Genomic DNA, 17,099 nt, shown 5'->3' on the forward strand with positions numbered 1-17,099 from the left:
CTGTATATTTAAACATGTATATATAAAATAATAATTAATTACTGTATAAGGCTACGAAAACCAAACAAATTTCATTTTATTTTATAGCGATTATACACTTATACAAATATACAGTAAGTATATGCCAATAAACCCTGCCAACACACTGGACCTTTAATCTAGTTTACAGTTCATTTCTATTGTTACTGATTGTGATAAGTAGTAGCTTTAGTGTTCGGTTTCAGCCACATGAATTTGACTCTGATTTCTTTAATCATGTCAGTGTTTTATTCAATGAAACCTACATGTCTTAGATGTCTGAGTGAAATTTACTTACTCGCTTTGATCCTCCTCAGTTTCTTTATACTGACAAAGAACAGAAACAGAAGGAGGCTGAGAGACACCAAAAGGAAGCTGATGTAAACAATCAGGTGAATGGGGTCTCCACCTTTACTGTGCATCATCGCTGAAATATCACAGCAGAGTCACATTAGTTCACTTCAGTATGTTGTCATTATGCAAAAGTGTAGAAGGAGAACAAAAGTGCTACTGGTGAAGATAGCTGCAGGGGCCATGCCTGGTCTATGTACCTTGTACAGCACAAACTGAGTCATGGGTTCGGTTTCCTGGAGAGAGTTCAGCAAGTCCAAGCACACTGCACCTAGAAACTGTACTGTTAATGTACATTGTTGGTTGTTTATGGAGAGTTGTTATTATAATAGAACTCATTTGAATGGGTCTTACTGTTTCCATGGTTTGCAGAGTGTGTCCTTCACATCAAAATAGGCCTTTTCAGGGCATGGCAGATTTCCAACTGTGGAAGTGCCTGCATTGATAGGTAGCAGGTAGTTAGCTTGTTTGTGTTTAATGCTGATTAGCAATTGTCAGAAAACTATGGTGAACACGGTTACCACCATATCCTCCTCACATGAATGTGACAGCTGACTAAAATTGCATTAAAGGGATAGTTCAACATTTTGGCAAATTGCCCCATTGCCATAAACCCTATAGTCATAGCAGTAGGTTCGTTACCTTTAATTGTCAGTGCAAGCTATTTTTAGAACGGCCGAGCTGAGCCGCGAGCTGCTCAGAGCTACACTACAGAGGCTAAGACAGTGTTTTTCAACCTTGGGGTCGGGACCCCATGTGGGGTCTCCTGAAATTCAAATGGGGTCGTCTGAAATGTCTAGTAATTGTTGAAAAAAAAAATTACTGATAAAAATAAAAAAAATAAAATAATTATTACCATACTCTTTTTAAAATTATGATTGAAAACACCACACACAATCTTAAACAGCTTTATTCTATACTTTAACTTTCTTGAATATAAATCGAGTTCAAATAAAATGCAGCATATAAAAATATTTGAGCTGGCCCTCCAAAAAAATGGGGGTCGCCAAAAATTTGTCATGTGAAAATGGGCTCACGAGTCAAGAAAGGTTGGGAACCACTGGGCTAAGGGGATTTCTTGGTTTCCCTCATCAAACTCATCAAATACACAATCCAAAAACTCCAAAACACTCTCGTGGACAAGTTGTGACCTGCACGTTCACCACACTATGAGATAATAACAGAACATTATGAGACAGAGTTGTTTTCGAGGAAAATTCATGCAAAACCGCTGATGCGCGTTCCCGTGGGGGGCAGTTTTAAAGTAACGAACCTACTGCTATGACTATAGGGATAATGGCAATGGGCCAATTTGCCAAAATATTGAACTATCCCTTTAATATTTAACTACTGTACTACTGTCTGACTTCCCTGAGATAAACGTCTGACCTGCAGACTCATGTCAATCAGTTCACCTTTGCATCTCCAGTTTAGCAAGATTCTCTAATAAGCTCTTCATGTTTTATTATTATGGGCTAGCCCACATTATCATTAACTACGTTTCTGATCCTGATTGTGTGTGAACTGGCACTTCAAATATTTTGCACACTGAGAATATATCATGTAGTTAAAGGGGTTGTGGGTGTTAATCCAACCTGCATACCTTTGTCAAACACTTCATTTCCAATTGCACATCCCATTAAAACATCCATACTCACAGTGTGAGTGCTTCCACTTGTTACACCAGATCTGTGCCAGATGCATATAACTTTGAGACTAACTAGCTGTTGTAACAATGTATTAGTTCAACACAGTCCCACCTGCTGTGGTTAGTTCCTCCCTTGTGACGTTCTTATTTTCCACACAAGCAGAGCAGACATCATCGGAACACAGGAAACCAAGGGGACATGAGCATTTTGTGTCTGTGGTCAGCGTACATTTCTCAGCGTAGGCTGTAGGCAGATGAGAATAAAAAAAACACATTTCAGGTGTTGACTGTGTCTTTTGTCCAGTTTCTTAAATGTATTGTCTATGTTAGTGGCAGATGGATTACATTTTTCTCTATTAAAATCAAACATTTTATTGATAGTGTAAACCTTACCATGTTGGCATGACTGACACTCCTCACATCTGTCAAAGAATGTGTACTCATCTGAGAAGGAGCCATCAACACAGTGTCCACACACAGTTTTCTTTGTCTTAGAACAAGGGATCAACACATAATGACCTTCAAAACAAGAAACAGATGTAATCAGTGTCAAAAACATGGAAAATATTCATTTCTCAACTTATATCACAAACACGTGAACTACTGGTTAAATCAAGAAATTTAACAGAAACACATTTTATGTCATTATTTCAAAATTAAGAATTATTATCATTATCATTATTCTACAATATATCTTACCTGGGGGGCACATGTCACAGCACCGCTCTTCAATGGCAATCTGTCCATCATTACAGTCTATACCATATCCTATAGTCCAAATACTCAGGGCATATACAGCTGCCAGCACACACCTCAGAGGAACCATTATTACCAGATGTTTGTCTGTGCTGCCAGATTTTATCTGAGTTGCCTGCTGACGTCACTGAGATGTGGTTAACAAGCTGAGAGACTGCGGAGGCATTTGAGTAGTTGGAAGGAAGTGAAAGACCACCAGCAGTGATAGTTTCATAAAGGTAGACATACACGGAATAATGATTTGATATTTCCATATTTTATTTGAACCAGTGTGACTTTATATATCCTTGTAATTTTTGTTTTTTTGTTAAATTTTTTATTTCATTCGTTTAAAGCCAGACATTTAGTTGGTCTTCAGGAGGGAAGCCTGGTTAATGATCATTAAAAGGAGAGGAGTCATTCAGGAGACATCCCCTTGTGACTTCTATTATGGATCTATTTGTCAAGGTTTTTCCAGTAGCGTATGTCGATGGTTGAGACGTTGTTTTCAGTTCAGCTTTGAGACACCTCAGCACAACTTGGGGATAAAACAGATGACATTTATCTGCTCTCTGCACACCCAACATGCGCAACAATAGAGCTTTAGCGGTGGTTTGTGGTGTGGTTTAGATACATGTGTGAACACGCGTCAGATTGGGATCTATAGGCAACTTTCTCTTGTTAAAGGGTCAGTTCACATGAATAGCTGGGGGGAAAACCTGGGTGGTGTCCACTCATTCAGACAGATGTATCTGCATTTAGAGAGGCACAAAGAGTGATGATATGATTTACATCTACTGTTGGAAACTGTTGGTTAACACTATTTGAAAATCAAAACTATAATTGAAAGAGTTTATGGAAAGATATAAGATATAAGACTATTATTTATTGATTCCACTCATAGGAAATGTAGGTGTTACAACAGCAACCACAAGGCAAACAGGTAAACAAGGTAAAGGAAATATACAAAAAGAGAGAGCACTCTAGTATTGTACATAGAGCAGGGGTAGGGGACACTGGGGATGGTTGTAACTCATCACTTTCACCAATAAGGGATAACATTAGAGTTATGTGATCAATGTCATGTGTACCCACTCACTCGCTGACATTGCTAGGTTTTACAGCCAAAAAACATTATTTAGGTCATAATATTTTGGACCAAGTCTAAATTTTGACTAGTATCGATACTGTTGAAGTTTGAATTAGGTAATTTGTATAAGATGGTTCTTAGTTAAATGTGAGTCATTTAATTAATGTTTATTTCAAACTGCCATGCTGGTACAGCTAGTCAAACAGTGACTGACAGGGGTGGGGATGTGACACAAAACAACTTGTTTTATTAAGTGTCACTAAGTGTCAACCATCTTTCCTGGAATTATAGCCTACATGAATTATTAGCTGCTTCTGACCTCTTGCTGAAGGTTTCCATTCATACATGTTCACCTTTCATCTGTATTATCAGAATAATGTTCTTTAAGAAGCCTTCTAATGTTAGGATCCACAACACTGTCACTGTTCTTCATTAAACCATCAGTGATGAGTTCTTTTTGTATACTGAACCATAGAAAGATGCTTTAGTGTTGGAACATGCACAATAAACTTACATAGATGCACGTTTTTTTGGTTTGGTCTTATCTTTTAGTATATAATCTCACTGTTACAATTGACCCCAGGTTGTGTTACAACCTAGGTTGTAACAGTGGCACTCCTTGCATTTGACATCAAATTGTGAATTCTTTGATATACTTTGAGAAGTTTAAGGCATTGCTATTTGTAGTGGACAAATGAGGGTACTGTGTCAAAATTTGAGAGCCCTACCATGAACACTATGCAAGTTATGGGAGCTGAGACAAAAAGTGTTACAACCACCCCCGGTCTCTCCTGGAAGGGCCAGAATTTTTCTCAACAGACACCTTGGGGGCCGAACATTCAAATAGGCCTACAGTATAGAGAAATACCGTATAAAAGGTAAACTAGTAGAACTCGGGGCCGGACTGGAAGGTTTAGAGAGTACACAGCGCGCGCGCGCGTGTGTGTTAATACCATAGACTGTCCAAACTAAAGAAAAAGATCTCCGCACACTTGGATCTATGCAATTCCACTTGAATTGCATAGATCCAAGTGCGGAGATCTTTTTCTTCAGTTTGGACACTTTTGATGCCTCCAGCACCTTAGCCAAGAACCAGCCGGGTGAAGCGGCAGCCCCCCTTTTTGCAAATACCATAGACTGTAAAAAAAATATGGACGTAGCGTCCGTGACGTCACCCATTGGTTTTGGGGAGTCGTTTTTGTGACTCAAATATGGCGGCCTGAACAGCGCCATGTTGGATTTACCGGCCGAGAACCCGCCCACTGGCCTCGAAGCAGTTGTCTCCGGACCTGTCACTCAATGTTTCCGCGCCCTAATGGGCTTTATGCACAGCTCCACTACTTCCTGAACTTAAGGCTGCTCTTTTATTTCCTGTCTTACATTATTGGACAAACTGATTAATCCAGGTGTGTCTGAGTAGTCACAATGGCCAGACACACCTGGATTAATCAGTTTGTCCAATAATGTGAGACAGGAAATAAAGGAGCAGCATTAAGTTCAGGAAGTAGTGGAGCTGTGCATAGAGCCCATTGGCGAGAATTTAAAACCTAATAATAGTAAAACGGTAGAGTTAAAAAAGAAAAGAAAATTCACCCCCCTCAGAGTGTGTGCGGGGGTAGAAACTATCAGTTGAGACCAAAAAACGTGATGGCACCAGGCTTTGATCATGTTTATTGAGGATGTAAAATCGGCGATTTTAACTTGAGGGTCTATGGAGAATGCTGCCTTCTGACACCAGCCCCCAGTGGCAGCCGAGAGGATTGCAGTTTTTTGAACGCGGAAGTGAGCTTCACTACTTCACAACTCCCCCCTTGGTTAATACACAATAAAACAATATTATCAGCATTAAACACAATGCTGCCAAAAGCTCCCTCAGTGCTCTCTCTTCAGTTAATTCACAATCAAATAGCACATGAAACCGTGATGATCAGTCTGACAGTGAATACTGAACATGACATTAAAAAGTCAGGAAACTCGAGCACAAGTATCTGAATATGACTCAGCCTGGTCCCTGGGAAACTCATAGCCTATGAAGTGAAGACAATACATGCAATAAAAGTTTTCCTCAAATTTTCAGCAGCATCCCCCCAAAGGTCTGTGCAACAAGGGCCAGGAGATGAAAAACCAAACATGTAATATCATTCAGTTTAATCAAGCAGTTAGCTATGAGTCATGTTGTGAGTAGATTAGCCCTGAGAAGAAACTGTTGCTCAGTCATTTAAAAAAAAGTGTGGTTAATAGACTTGGGGTTTTTTTTTTCCCTCTTCAGAACCGTGCTAAGTGTGCACATGGTACAGTTGAGATTCCTACTGTACATCTTCATCATGGGCTTCTGAGGCTTACAGTAGCCCACGTGCGTGTTTGTGTGTGTTAATCAATGGCCTTTAAACATGTATTGGTTCCAACTCATCACTTGTGAAGATTTTCTGTGTTTCTCTGTTTAATTTCATTGTATGTGGCAACCTGGAGGCATCAGGTGCCATTAAAGCTTTATAGACCTCATGGTCCATGGACTGATCAAAGAATAATTAATGACCTAATCTATAGTTAAAAAAAAAAAAAAATATATATATATATATATATATATATATATATATATATATATATATATATATATATATATATATATATATATATTTGGTTACAACCCGACTGTTGCTGTTGACCTGTTGCTCCAGGTCAACATAACTGAATCATGCTGTGATTAATGTTGTTTGCATACATTTTTGACTGTGGAGCCATTTTGGTTTTTTTAAGTATATTTTTTGGCTTTTCATGCCTTAATTTGATAGGACAGTTGAGAGAGACAGGAAATGGGGAGGCAGAGGGGGGGGGGATGACACGTAGGATAGGGCCGCTTGACACGGGATTCGAACCGGGGCCGCCTGCAGTGAGGACTATATCCTCAATACATGGGGCGGGTGCTCTACCAACTGAGCTAAACACTGCCCCATGTGGAGCCGTCAGGTTTGATTTCACTCTGTAGAAATGTAACAGTTCTCATATCAGATTTTATAGCATGACGGTGACATCAAACCCTGTGTTTTGGAAAATAGATCAAAGGTGGTATCCCCTGGTTGAATTTACAACCCCTCACGACATCACAGCAGCTGCACGACCAAGATGAACAAGATAACCTGCCTCGCTCTCTCTCTCACGCAGAGTTACAGATACACACACGCAGTTTCAACCATACAAAACTTCTGTCAGGATGTGACGTTTGTCTAGTTCTCAAAAGCAGTCACTGTACAACCACAATAGTTGAGGTACTGTCAGAAGCTGGATTTCCCTTCAAAGTTGCTTTGAATGATTGCCATCGGCTGTGTGGGCCGTGCGGTTAGGTCGGTGGAAAAAAACATGTGCTGTCATGGGGCCCAACATGTTGCTTGTCGAAGGTTATGACATTTAATTGTACAGAATATAGATGGCATTGCCTACATAAAAATACCCACCTCTTATTTTAGATCACAACAGTCACTGAACAAACATGATTCAGTTAAAAAGTCGTCATGATCTCAGAACTTTTCAAAAATCTATGGCCGAGAGAGCTCAACACACACAACTAATGACAACACGTGTACAAATACAGTCAATCAGTTCACTAGCAAAGACCAAGCCAATGCAGTACACTGAATGTTAAATGTTTAATGAAAATCTGAAATAATCTAAGTTACGAATGTGTGTGAGGTTAGAAGGCCTTGAAATGTTGTGCGCCCTGACAGAGGGAGACTCAGAATGGCGGTTCCATTGAAGACTATTGACTGAACCTGAAATAAGGGGAAGACACTCAGTTGACCAGGATGGACTGAAGGAGGAGGGTTATTGAAGGAAAGAAAGGGGAAGGAGGGCTGTTTCTGACAAACATGCTTCTGACTTCATGATTGGAAGATATCGATAGCGGTGGGTGGCGCAACAGGTCAAAAAACGAAATCAAAATATAAACATGATTTGCATGCTGCAAATAAAATTTTCAATGCGAATATTCCGGCTGTACTATTGTTGTCAGTTAGATTGCTTAGTCTCTGGTGACATATTGGATGATTTTATGATCACTTGCCATTCATTTCTTACATATAGCTCCTTTAACACCTTAATACCCATTATTACAAACACATGTGCATTTTTTGTGTGTATTTGGAGCTCATGTGACACCGAATTGATGGAGGTGTTTTCTGCAATTTTAGCTAAGAACAAACAACTGTTGAGAGAACTGATTACAACAACAAAAAATCTAACAAAGCTGTACACTATTATCACATGAAATAGCACATGTAAATGTAAAAATGTACCTGCAATCTGGAGGAAATATAACATCCTGTTTGCTGCTAGTTCAACTGCACTCATGCTGTCTTGACTTTCATTCTGACCATACTGAGGATACATCACAGGCACAGTCCACACACATGATCATAGGACATTTAAACCATGTTTTATTATAGTTTCTTATCACATGTATCAAATGATTTTTTTTTACAGAGTGGTTGTCACTATTTTGCCTGAGTAAACTAATCATCATGTATGCAGTGGTCTGCTGCAGCAGTGGTAGCTCAGCGAGGGACAAGAAGAGACTAAACAAGCTCTGTCCTGAACTGGACTGCTCTCGGCTCTATCAAGGAGGTGGGTGAAGGAGGATGCTGGCCAAGTTGTCATCTGTCATAAACACAATCCCTCTCACCCCCTGCATGAGACTGTGGGAAACCCAAGCAACAGACTGCTGTATCCAGACTGCTCAACACCAAAATCACCCCTGCACTCTGGACTCCCATATTCGTACTGTTGTACTAATGACCTGGGATTTTGCACTAATTAATCATTTCTTTTCAACTCCACCACAAGCTGTATTTATACAAGGCTTTTTTTTTTTTTGCTTATGTTTATTTTCTGTATATTATTATTCTTATTCTGTATATACACACACACTATATTTTTTGCATGTACAATATCATCAGCCAATGCAATATACAATTTGTACAAAGCTGGACAGTATGTCTTCTGCTATGCTTTTTATTTATTACATTTTCTTTTTACACTCCACTTTGACATGTGGATTTCCCATACACGGGATCACAAAAAAAAGTCTTATCTTAATTTATCTTATCTTAATTGAAAGGGTAGTCATACTGCTGCTCAACTTCGTTCTGCGTAAAGTAGTAACTTTTGCTTTCACTGTCGCTTCCCAACACATGTCATTCAGTGAGTGCAGCCGACAGGTAAAAGGTTTATGTCATGCACATAGTGCTTCTTAGAAACCGCACACTGACTTCCTTAGTCACACACATTTACTGAAAGTCTTTGCATGAATTGTTTCCAGTGCAAGAGATGCTCATTCTCTGTTGGTATAACCTATATACAATAATACTAATTCATATGTAGATTCACACATTCTCAGGGCACAAGACAAAAAGCATTGTATGTATGCTGCAGTGACAACACAAGTAAAAGATGAACTATAACTAAATAATTATATAACTAAATTTAAGAATGAGATGATGAATAAACAATAATAATGAAAAATTACATATAACCCATAAACAAAGTGCAACAAAATACATCACACTGTGATTACATCAGTGTCTCCCACCTTTGTATAAAAGCTGTATCTATCTGGGATCCTTTGTCACATTCTTTGTCTCCAGGTGGACAAAGATGGACATTTCCCTCTAAACTTTTCAGGTGGTTTCATTTAAACAACAAAAACAGACTTTTGTAAGCACATATTTTTTCATATTTTCTGCTGCTCCAACATATCATAATCAATCCCTCAGATTTATCTAGTGAGCCTTTGAAGGGTGCAACAGGTTTACTGGACTAAACTGTTTGGCTGTATATATCAGACACACATAATTACATAAATAGAAAGATGCTATTTACATTACACTGATGCATCAATATTAACAACAAAAACAGTAATAATAATAGTTCTGGGCTTCTGTATTTTCACAGGTATGATTTTAAACGTAGGAATAGTGGAGGAAGAGTATTTTCACATTTCACAAAGGTGTGGTACTTTTGACCCACCATTATTTCCACAGAGTATTCAGAAAAGCTATTAATAGAATAAATGAGGCAGCCTGGTAAAAGTCAAGACAGAAAAACAGATGAATAAAAAACCAAAGACAGACTTTCATTACTCCTGTAACTATGCTAACGTGGGGGAAAGTCTCCAGTGAGATATAAACAACATGAAAGTCCTCACATTTACACTTTGAATCTTTCCAACGGTTGAAATGAGAACATGAGAGGATGTACTTCTTAGTGGGAGAAAGAAACATATTGACTCCATAAGGGGAACTCCCCCTATACCCACATATAGTGCTGTAAGCAAGTTGTTTTTTTTGTTTTGTTTTTTTAATTTCAGCTTAACAGCACAGGCTCTTCAGTAGTTTGTTTGACTTTATATTGTATTATTTTATCAGTGGTATTGATTGTTTCACTGTATATTTCTCAGAAACTTGTCATTTGCCACATTAAACCATTTCACATGAGGTCATAAGGCTTTGAAAAGCAGCAAAATATATGTAGGCCTATATCTATTTTAGAAAAGATTAACAATGGTATGAGGCATTTAAGGGCATGATCCCTGAGGTCATTATACAAAAATATACATACCCAAATTTGTAATAAATATGAAGGCAAAACAGAAAGTTCAGTATCTGAGTATTATCTTACTAAAGAAGGTATGACTGCTTAAAAACTGTTTGAGACGTTAACTTGAGTTAGTTAAATGACAAATACCAAGGTATGATGCATACAAATCTCTCGGATAACAGAAGTCAAATATTGACCACATTGCAGAATGTTAGTATACAATACAGATACGATCAATCATATTTCTCACGTATCTCTTATATAACCCAACAATGTGTGAGTAACATTGTTCATTTCCTAATTAGGCGATTAAAAAAGAAACATTCACAGTACTAGCTGGCACATCCATGCTGAGCAAAGTTTCACCTCAGGGCTCCGGGTTCAGTTTGAGAGAGGACAGGCTGCCATCACCGATCTCTTCAACAGGCCTCCGGCACATTGAGTCCTTTGCTGAAATCAAACAATAAAGCACAATTCACAAAAATGTTCATGTTTATGCCACACTGCCACATTTACAACCCATAGCACTGATCTTCCAAAGTACCGTGGATATACAAGCCATTAAAAAAAACAGAAAGAACATGTTCCTATTCATAATGAAAAACACTGCAGACAGAAAGTGTGGGTGTTCACTGGAGAGTAATGACTAATCAATGAGTTATCAGTAATGAATGATAAGGTTATCACCCAGGAAATCTAGTTGTACAATTGCCTGCTAAAACTTAGAGGACGCTATCAATACCTTTTCCATATGTGTATGCTAAAAATGAAATTACAGCTTTGAGCTAATTGCCTTCGTTTAGTTGAACTTGTGTTTAATTATGATGTGTTTTGTCACTGGAGCAGTAACTTGTCGGAGTGATGGCACTCCCTCTGGTGGGCAAGAAGCAGTCGGATATCTTAACCCCTGTAATAATGCTAAATGTTGCTTTTACATTGTGTTTATATGAAATTTAAACAACATTTGGACACAGTCAGGCTAATTGTTTCCCTCTGTTCCCAGTCATTGTGCCAAGCTGAGCTTGACTCTAGCTTCATATTGAGCATAGCATATAAGAAGTCAAATACAGCGCATTTCCCAAAGTGTCATGCTATTCCTTCAAAGGCAGCACCAGATTAGTTTTAATGCAGACACATACATGGTCCCGATGGGTTTCTCATGCATGGAGTGATGTGCAGTTTGCAGGTCACAGCAGTCAGAATGATCAGCGCACCAATTGCAAACAGGATGAGGACCAAACCTGTACAATATTTAAAAAAAAAAAGGAAATTACTGCATATCATTTCTTAAATCTGAAATTGCACCATAAAAATACAGCAAGTTTTACCAGTATAGTTGCCTGTGTTGGAAGGAGGAGGAGGCTTTGTGGTGAGGTTGTGTCCTGGATGAGCTGCAGTGGTGGTGGTGGTGGTGTTGGGTGTGCTGATGGTGGTAGTAGTGATGGTGGTGGGATCCCTGTTCTGAGTTGGGGTCTGTTCCTGTCGACAGTTTGGTGTTGAGCATGCAGTGTTGGGTGTAGTGATATCAGGGTTACTCTTCTGCTCATTACAGACGACATCAGAGGTGGTGGTTCCATAGATCTTCACTCCGTATTGACACCTTGGATGAAAAAAAAAAAAAGAATAAATAAATGAGGCTACAAATCACCAACCACTTCAGATGTAGAGTGTGTAAAAAAACAAAAAACACTAGAACATAGAGGACGTACTCTTTCCATTTCCTACATGGCTTGTTGATGGCATTGTTGAAATATCCGTTTTCACATTTTGAACATTCTGACAAAAAGAAGAATACAACGTTAAAAAGATGATATCTTTGACATATCGCATGTAATACTGTGTAGTCACCTCTACCTACTTTTATTTTGTAATCCAAATCCAGCTTCACATTTACAGGTGGAAGTATCTTTACCCCAGGGAACAAAACCCTCACGGCACTGACACTTTGTGTCTGTGTCCTTTGTGCAGCTCTGTTCCATATAGCTCCCCCGATCTGCAACAATCAAAACAAATTTCAACTTATTAAAAAGGAGTTAGTAATGAGCTGCAAGGTTTTGGCTCTATGCGCGGATTCATGAGTGACTGTAATTCTGTTGCCATAAAAAGATTCAACACTTACCTGTTTCACATGCTGTACAATAAAGGCATCTATAGGTATCATGTTCTTCAGGCTGGAATTGTCCTTCAGAACAGATTTGACAATCTCCTTGTTGTGTTCTGAAGTGACCTTGATTATTTATTTTTTTCACAGAATCAAATGAAAAAATGAACTTCAGTCACAGTAACACAGTCACATGATAAAAATGAGGAAGTTACAAAGGTACAGTATAATGAGGAAATTGTTCCAACAGTTTAGAGTTTAAGGATGAAAACTACAGTTCAGCACAAAGAAATTCATACTTCACCTTTTCCACAAGCTGCATCCAAATCTACTGGTAGTTCACAAAATGTCAAAGTGAATATGAGAAATTTGAGCTTATCCATGTCTGACACTTCAATACTGACGAGTGTTTGTTTCCTTTGTGAGACACCACAGACACTGAGAGTGACGAGTGTGTGTCCTCACTTATATAGCTGCCGTGTAAAAAAAAAAAAAAAAAAAAACCTCACAGTTTTAACCAATTAATTCACCAACACTGTTGGCCCAAACTAAAAACAGGGTTAAGAAACATTCATTTAGGGGAAATAATAAGGATGGCAACGGTGTACAGTTTGAAGTCATGCAACTGACATTTAAAACACTTTGGAGGAAACATCTGAATTGTTGTCAGTCTTCTTTGTCACATGGAGTTTGATCAGTTGTTATGGAGAAAGAGATGAAGATGGAGATGTGGCTCTGGAAAATATAAAACTAACAACCTTTGACTAAAGTTTTTTATGAGTGTGCATGTCGGAGAGTGGATTGTGATTTTTCAAAGATACTGAATTATCATGTTTCCTGCTTATAATAGATAATGAACAAATGTATTTTCTCAAAGGCAGCTGTTACACACTGAACTCAACAATAATTCAATAATCCAACAGTCAAGACCTGCCTGTCTTCAATTTTTATATTTGATAATGGCACTGAACCAATGTGTGATTTCATTTGATCAATGCAAAATAAATCATAACATTAAAGGGACAACGAGGAGTTTTGGAAAAGCGAAGCGTTTTCACACTACATTTGTGAGCCTCCGCGCGCACCGTACATTTCTTTGACCGGGCGCAAGACGGACTCATGTTTTCATTCATCAATAATTAAAGTCAGAGGTTCAAAGAGGTTCACATACCACCGTAGTTCCGACCATAAACGGCGATGCGGCTGCGTTATTCTCATGATTCGCAACGAAGGAAACGCTGGTCGGCTCGACCAGCACTTCCGCCACCACTAATAATAACAAAATAACGATAGAGACAGAACGATATATTTATCGAAAATGGGCCCATTAACAAGTGTGGGTAGCGGAGATTCATCCACATTAATGTGAGACTTTTTTATAACCGAATAGAAACTCCTCGTTGTCCCTTTAACATAACTATTTGTTTCATTGCACTTTATTTGTCATAGCAGTATAAAAACTGACAAAGTGATCATGATTTTCCATCTGTGCAGGGACTTTATGAAAGTTCTTCTAGAAACCGTAGGTTATCCTCCATAATGAATCTTTAGAGCTATTTTGATGTGTTCACTTCTAATCTGGGTTTCTTTCAGGACTAACAGGGAAACAGGTAAAAATCTGTCGGTGTCGGAAACTATTCAGTTTTCTGTTTTCTGAACTTGACATGGAGTTAAGGGCAAGTGGAAACAACCACATATTTTGATCATTCTGCAAGATAGAACCACACAAATGCTAAAAAGCTCGCTTCTTGAAAACGGATGCTGAGACACCTCCACATTCTCGGCATCAAATTTTAAACATGTTTTATTGCCATAAGCCAATTTTGCAGACTGGAGAAATAAAAACTGATCTGGAGATAATGGGTATTTAGAGACCAATGTTTTTATGAAATGTAGTTAGCGGTAATCTGGTGGGTGAAGTTTAAAGTAAATATTTATATGTACCCAGATGTTTATCACTGTGAAAGCCCGTCGTTTTAATTTTTTCCATTTTAATAAAAGCACAAAAGTTTGTTTTCTCATCTGTCAGTGATGTAGGAACCTTCTCTAATGGGATTTTGTTCCAGAGACAAAGCAAACAAACACCTCAACCCGTTCCAAAGCTTTGTCAAGGCAGTGGAACTGTAGTGACACACACATTTCCCTTATTTGTTCTTTGATGAGTTTGACATGTACCGCAACAGAGTAAAATGAGTCATTAGTAATCATTTACTGTCTGTTTACGCTGCAGCATATGGTGCAGGCATGCATTTTACATTATATAACAAAATGAAGATGAGCTCAATTGGACATTTGAAAACAACAGGGCTGTTTTTAGATCTTCACTACACCATTGTCATGGCTAAAAGAAGTCATGATGCTGATTATACTGAGATCTACAGACAGATTGAAAAAGAAGATTCATGTTTGACTTGTGGCAAATGTGTAAAAATAAAATACAAGTGTAGGGTCGTGGAAAAAGGACAATCTCACTTAAAGGGATAGTTAAACATTTGTTGCCAAATTGCCATAATCCCTGCTACAGTGGAGTAGGTTCATTACCTATGATTGTCGGTGCATGTTGTTTTGAGATCAGCAGGGCAGAGACGCGAGCTGCTCAGTGAACTAATCAAACTCATCAAATACACAATCCAAAAACTCCAAAACGCTTTCATGGACAAGTTGTGACCTGCACATTTGCCACGCTATAATAATCATGTAGAGTATAATCGATGTAGCATTATGACCAATGAAGTAAATACTCCGAACTACTTGCGCTTTTGAAGTCACTCTGCCGAGCAGCCATGTCTGGAATGTAGCCTAGTTCTGGCTAAGCATTTGCCTTGAAAACAACTCTGTCTCATAATGTAACATTATTATTTCATAAGCATGGTGAATGTGCAGGTCACAACTTGTCCACTAGAGCGTTTTGAAGCTGTTGAATCGTGTATTTGATGATTTTGATGAGGGACAGGGAACCTGTACCGTTCACCTCCATTGTGTTCACTGAGCGACTCGCGTCTCTGCCCCGCTGATCTCAAAACAACATGCACCAACAATTTAAGGAACCTACTCCTCTGACTATGGGATTATGACAATAGGTGAATTTGCCAAAATGTTGAACTATCCCTTTAAAAAACTGAGATAAGGCAGACAAATAAGTGATGAACAAAAGCCCTAACATTTGTCATAACATTATCATGTTCATATCACGATTATTGACACACTTGACACACCCAGGTTGAGGTAACATTTCCATTCCAGCTCTCTGAGTAAAATATAGAAATGAAGATCCTCAGACAGACGGTGAATGGTGTGTGAATGAGTTATTGTTCAGGTTGTTAAATAATCCCACACAGTTTTGATTTATTAATAACAGGAGTTTATATGACACTTCGGTGCTACTGTGCATTATCTTTGTGAGGCTGAGTCCAGTCAACTGCACCACTCCAGTGCCATTCAAAGGATAGATGGTGAATTCTATGTGTCAGCAAAAAATGATCATTGAAAAAAAATTGTCTTTACTGTCACTAGCTAACCGGATTCGTGACAAGACGGCACGCTTTTGCATTTTCTGTTTGTGTTTGCTGTTTTTCCTTTTCTCACACCTTTCAAGGTACCTATAAGCACTCAGGATGTGCTCGGATTTATGCACTTATCTATGCAGCAGCAATTGCAAACAGTTACTTGGAAGTAAAACGTAATATGTGGTTAGCGTAATGTTTTATATTTCCTGTTCCAAAATCCCACGAGCTGTAGCCACAGTAAACACACCATTGCAAGAAATGAGATATATCCTACCGCAGGTCATCATATATGAATCTCTCATGTTCCCTCAGATTAACATTGGTACTTCTTATAATAAGCAACTTGTGTTTGAACCAAATAATAAAACTAAGATAATAAATTCATCTTATTAGCCTACTTACTACGGTCCTATAACATTTACTTTTCTTTATCCTTATCATGAAGGCAGCATTGGCAGCCTCAAGTTAGATGTGAATCCTGATGTGTTTCATGTTAAATCAGACTTTTATCAGGAAATAGCTAACCACACAAATTAGTTCTTAATAAAAGAAAGCATGAGCTGACTTTGGCTTTTTGCTTCTAGGTTAAAGAGTGACTTTGCACCCAGCTCATTATCATGCACCTCACATTTAGTCATCCTGTATCAGTGACTTGCCTCATTGTTTTCAGGTTGCTCATATCTGTCCTATTCTCATGAAAGCAGTATGACTATTGCTTTGATGGATTTCTTCTAGTTCTTCCAAAAACATTCAGTTCACTTAAGAGTATTTGTCAGGATGGGGCATTTGGACAAAATATTCAACTTAAAGGTGGCCGTTATGTGTGGCCACCGGCTGTCTTTTTTCATTGATATCTATTTAATTTGAGTATGTAGGTTTCCATGTGTAGTCTCCGTTCACATTATGTTTCATTTACATTATGGAACCAATGGTTTATGTCTGTACCCCGCTATTGTCTGTGTCGCCTAGCCGGTGTCTAACCCCACCTATTGTCTCATTTTTGAGGTCAGTTATGTTGAGTTAAAGGGATATTTCAACATTTTGGCTAATTCACCATATTGC

The 17,099-nt window shown here is 38.5% G+C and overlaps 1 long non-coding RNA gene across 1 annotated transcript; it reads right to left on the reverse strand.

The window, feature by feature from the left end:
- Window positions 1-11,861: 11,861 nt before the first annotated feature.
- LOC310986434 lies at window positions 11,862-12,426 on the reverse strand. Its single transcript, XR_014595408.1, has 3 exons — window positions 12,289-12,426; window positions 12,140-12,206; window positions 11,862-12,030 (listed from the first exon to the last, which is right to left on the reverse strand). It is a non-coding gene; the product is annotated as an uncharacterized lncRNA (long non-coding RNA).
- Between the last annotated feature and the right edge of the window lie 4,673 nt (window positions 12,427-17,099).

Source organism: Trachurus trachurus (genome assembly GCF_905171665.1).
Source record: "Trachurus trachurus genome assembly, chromosome: 5".
Taxonomy (NCBI): Eukaryota; Metazoa; Chordata; class Actinopteri; order Carangiformes; family Carangidae; genus Trachurus; species Trachurus trachurus.